Source organism: Talpa occidentalis, unplaced genomic scaffold (assembly GCF_014898055.3).
Source record: "Talpa occidentalis isolate TD23 unplaced genomic scaffold, MPIMG_talOcc4v2.1 talOcc4.7, whole genome shotgun sequence".
Classification (NCBI taxonomy): Eukaryota; Metazoa; Chordata; class Mammalia; order Eulipotyphla; family Talpidae; genus Talpa; species Talpa occidentalis.
The window spans coordinates 53368153-53373742 of NW_023605083.1; positions in this window are offsets into that span (position 1 = coordinate 53368153).

Consider the following 5590-nt stretch of genomic DNA (forward strand, 5'->3'; position numbering starts at 1 on the left):
ATAACTTCTAGCATTTAAAAGAAGGCCTGGATTCAACCCCCAGCTCTGCTACTCACTGACTGTCAATGTAAGGCACAAACTTAACCTCTTTCTTATCTCAGTTTACTCACTTATCAAATCAGAATCATAACCTCTGTCCTACCTGGTTCATAGCCCTGTTGGGAGGGGAAGCATTAGAGGAGATAAACTGTAGAGAGCAACCCAGAAAAATCACCCAGCACTCCTCAAATGTCTGATGTTATAACATCAGCATCCCTGAGCTCCAGGCTTGGCCCTGCAGGTGGAAACTCCTGCCCTCTGGGTCTTGTCCTGCTCTAAGGCACAGATGAGGGTCACAAGTATCCACTCCTTTCTGCATCCGACTCAGTGAGTCTGACCTAAGCCAAGCTGGACAGGAGCCTGGTCTCTGGCTAAATAAACTTGGCCACTCAGAGCGTCTAGGCCCTTGGGGGCTCTCACTGCTTGCTGGGGCGTTTCAGGCCCAACCAGCCTGCCCCTAGCCAAAGCTTACCACAGTCTGTGCCCTCAGCTGCGTCTTCTGCCCCAAGCAGCAGGCCTTCCTGGGGAAGGGGGGGGGGAAGGTGTGTATCTCCCTTTCTTGGGAAGACCCCCAGCATCCTGAGATGGGAAGTTTGTACTCACATTGTTTGACCAACTGGCAGGGCCCCTTACTTTCCCTAGTCTTCAGCATCCCTGTCTGTGCAATGAGAGAGTTGGATTAGGTCAGAAGATGCCAACTGGTAGCTGGATTCAGCAGGCATGTGCTGCATTTGGCCCACAGGAAATTTCAGTATGTTCTTTAAAAATTAATAGCCCTAGGCCTCCCTGGTGGCGCAAGGGGTTAAGACACAACCTATGAAGCTGTCCGCAGCCACTGCAGCATGAGTTCAATCCCCAGCTAGGGAGAAACCCACATGGCGCAGCAGACCTCTCCTGACTCTCCCGCTGCTCCCCTCAGCAATGTATTTTAGTCGTTCCACCTGTTCTGGTCCCCGCTCTGTCTCTGGTGAATCCTCCTACCTCCCACACCTCTGGCCTGCACCCCAGTTCTTGCAAAAATAAATAAATCTTAAAAAAAATTAATAGCTCTTTTAAAATGTCATTATTTTTAAATTGTATTCTTTTTTATTGAGGTAATGTTGGTATAGGGCATCAATATGACTCTGAGGTATAGATTCACAATCGTCAGATGTATGTTACCACATCACACCCACCCCAAGACACCCCCAGTCCATGGGGCTCTCTCCATGCTTTGTTCGCACCCTCCCCCTCCTCCTCCATAGCCTCAGTTCTACTGTCAGATTTCTAGAGCTTGTTTTGGTTTGGTTTGGTCTGTTCATTTTGTTCTCTATATTCCACATATGAGTGAAATCATCTGGTATTTGTCCTTCTTCTTATGATTTATTTCATTTATCATTACCCCTCCAGTTCTATCCATGTTATCACAAATAGCAAGATTTCATCTATTTTTATAACTAAGTAGTATTCCATTGTATGTCTATATGTACATACACCACATCTTCTTAATCCACTCATCTGTTGTTGAATAGCCCAGGTTTTTTATAGTAGCTTTAGGTTTCCAGAAAATGGAGAGGGAAGTGCTGTTTCCATACACCTCCTCTCCTACCTCTACTCCTTGCGTTAATATGGTACCTTTGTAACAAGTGACAACTGACATTACACATTATAATTAAAGCCTATATTTGCATTAGGGGTCACTCTTTGTGTTTTACAGTTCTATGGGTTGTAACAGATGTACTATGTCACATATTACAGTAGCATAAAAACAGCTTTCCTGCCCTAAAAATCCCCTGGGTTTCACCTGTACCCTTCCATCCCCCCTAAACCCTGGCTATCACTGATCTTTCATTGTCTCTACAGTTTCGTATTTTCTAGAATGTCCCTATATGGGTATTATGTAGCCATTTCGGACTGGCTTCTTTCACTTAGCAATATACATTTAAGTTCCCCCACATCTTTTTGTAGATTGATAGCTCATTCTTTTTATCCATTCACCAGCATGATTTTAAGGCAGAATAATCTGCCAGTATTTGAAAATTAAGACATTATATTGAAATCCAGATTTTCAGTTTCTTTTTAAAAACTAGAAGATTTGGTCACAGTGGGCCTGTTTTTCCAGATGGCAACACAGCTGAAATCAAAAAGCAGCAGGCCTCTCTGGACCAGATGAGGAGGACCTGCTCTCTACATTCCCCTCCTGTCCTCCCTTGTGAACTAACAGGCACTGCTAAGCACACAGACCCAGCTTTGCACACTATTAGCAGAGTTACTTCAGGCAAATGTGTGATGTGTGACATGCTTTCCATTTTTGTCACTTCCTATCGTCAGATCTATCTCCACCCTTTTCTGCCCTGTCCTGTGTCCAGGGACACTGACCCTGCAGGCTGCAGCTCTCTGGCTCCCTTGCTGTCTGGTTTACAGACAGGAAGCACTGGCATGTGATTGGAGGGTGAGAGGAGAGAGGCACCACCATATGCTCCCACCAAAATCCCCCCTCCTTGGGCTCCTGCTGTCAAAGAGTAGCTGCAGCAATCCAAGACCAGGGTGCCTGCTGAGCAACCCTCCCCTACTGTCCCAAATCTCATTGGGCACTGGTGACTCCACACCCTCCCTTCGCCCCTTCCACTGTGGCTAGCCTCTGGTTCTCTCAACCTCTCTTGTTTATTCTCTCAATCCTTTTACTCCCCTGTGCACAACCCTTTCATTAGTCTCTTTATTTGAACCATTTGCATTGATTCTATTTCCTATTGAGACTAAAACAGTAAGTTGCTTATTTTATCTGTGCTTCAACTTCTTCATCTGAAGATGCCCTCTTCACAATGAGGTGAGAAAATGTATGCCTAGTACAGTGGTGCCTAGTACAGTGCTTGGTATATATAAGTGCTCAATGAGTGTTTATTAATATTCTTATCATTCTCACTATCATTAAGCTTTATCACCCTGGGGCTACATGATCTCCATAGGCTCATAAAGCATGGACAGAATATGAATGGGTGACTCACTACACAAAAGTTGCTGTGAATAAATCTCCAAAGAGCATCTTAATCTTTTGATCCCAAAGTAGAGTTGAAGCTTGGATGATGTTAATGCTCATTATCTCTCTCCGTTTATAAGCAAAAGGACTGTGTCCTTTAGGGAGTGTGATAGCAAATATTTCCTCAGATGATGACAGTCATGTGGAACTTTGACCCCACTTACAGGTAATGGATAACATTCAGGGAGAGCTTCCTGATAATTCAAGTTTTTATATGTGGGACTATGCAATGACTACACACCACGGTCTCTACAGGTAAGACCAGTGAGGTTCACAAACGACATTCAAGAGATGATGTGATTTGTCCAAGGTCACACGGTCAACAGATTTTCAAACTGGAATGAAACCCTGGTTCCAGACCTATGCACTGCCCACTACATACCCTACCCATTTGCGGGAGAGATCGCATTCACACTGACCCTCAGAGTTTTCATCATCACAAAAAATCTTCCCATTTCTTAAAAGAAACCTGGCTCAACCTTACAGATCCCCTGATTATGTTAGCAAGGAGAAATGTCAAGTGGTATCATTAGGGTGGGGTCCAAGCCTGCCCTCTACCACCTCATTTCCTTACTGGGAATGTCTGCATGCCAACCAGGCTCACGGAGTCTGCACCCAGGCTGATCTCTGACAGGTCTCTTTGCGAGAGGGGAGAGACCCAGCCAGCTTGAAAAGCCCAGGGATGAGTAATTTAAAAAAATGAAGCTCAGACAAAAACTCCAGTCCCTTCCCTCAGATTGTACATAAGTATTTGTGGAATAAGAGAAAGGAGGGATGGAGTCAGTCAATCCATCCCATCAGAGATGGAGATGGGACCACCAGGTGTGAACCCACCTCCTTCTCTCCCTGTGCCTCAGTTTCCCCACCTGTAGACAGGGCTTCTGCCCCTTACCTTTTGGGAAATGTCCTGAGCACTGAAGAGAAGACATGTACACAGTCCCCTCAACACTGCAGGCCCCCATGCTGGCTCCCTCTGCCCCTCTGCCTTGTTTTGCATCCAACCTGGATGTCCCTCATTGCTCTCAGCCCTCTGGAAACTTATTCTAGACAATAAGAGCTATGACATCTAAGAATTATTATACTTGGGGCTTTCCGAAAGCAAAAGATTCAAAAGTTGAAAGTTCTGACTTTGCCATACATCTCTGTGTCATAGCATTCAGTGTGGTGCTGCGAATGTGCTAGCCACATCAGAAGTATTCACCGGTTTAATGGTTTTAAACGCAGATGACTGAGGCTGAGAGTGCCATCACGCCCCTCATATTCTTAGTAGGCCCCTCAAGACTAGGAGGTGGTTGTGAACGTGTACATTATCTACCACCACCACCCCACCTTTATGGGTGGCAAAACCTGTGTGTGAGGTGAGGTGACTTGTCAAAGAGCACCTAGACTGGAATCTAATGGTCTCTGTACTCTCACGGACTACCCATTCATTGGTAATGAGAAAGGAAGGGAGCACCCTTGAGCTTGTCCCCCAGAATCTGTCCAGCATATTTCTCACACTCTCAGAAACTCAGTGCCAATGAGGGGGAGCACCTGACCCAGAGAATGCCATAGTGGAAACCAAGTTGGAACAAAATTCAGTTTCCTCTGGGCTCTTCTCATTTTTTCTATGTGCCTTCAATTCAAAAGGAAATAGGTAGGGAGTACCTGGGACTAACAAAATGAAGTAATACTCCAGGTCCTCAGACCCCTAATAAGTCAAATTCCCCCAGAGAGTGACTGGAAGTTTCCAGATCCAATTTTCCATCTGCCTGAAAGGCCTAAGATTTGGTTTGGCTGCCCAGCTGCTGCCCAGGAGGCTTAGAGATGGCATTCAAGTGCCAGAATCCATGGGTGGGGCCCAACGTAGGGACCCCAGAGTGCCTGGCTACACAGTGCTCTCTCTAGCACTAGTCCTGACCCAGTTGTCATAGGTGAGAGGAGAGCCAAGCAGGTTCTGGGAGAGGAGTCAGGGCTCCAGGAGACACTTGACTTGTCTCTCAAAGAAGCCAGGTGCATGCTCCAGTGATACCCAAAGCAGCTTTCTCCCACAGCAGCCTGCCTCTCTGGAATTGCCTTGGGCCCCAGCACAAGGTGGTGCTGGGAAGTAGTCAGGGGGTCCTGCTCTGAACTGTGCAGCCAGAAGGAGCTGGGCAGGCAAAAAGAGTCATGGACAAATTTATTTGTATTTACTAACTCAACAAATATTTGCCAACCACCTGTTCTCTACCAGACTCTGTATTAGGAACTGGGGATTCTGTAGCGAATTGGATATAATGTTTGCCTCCTACAGTCAAGTAAGATTTTGCGCCCAAGTAGCTAAAATATAAAACAGAGTGGCAGTGTCCTCAAAGAGGGACTCTAAGACATGCTGCCTGGTCCAATCTCAGTCTAAGCCTACAATGCCGGGTGACCTTGAGCAAGTCACTTAACCTCTCCAATCTCAGTTTCCTTCCTCAATGAGCTATTCTAAAAATTTTAAACCAGACAACTGGCTTAGAAGTACTTTGCATATAGGAGTTAAACAGGAAGAGATGTTTACTAGTATTTCATAAT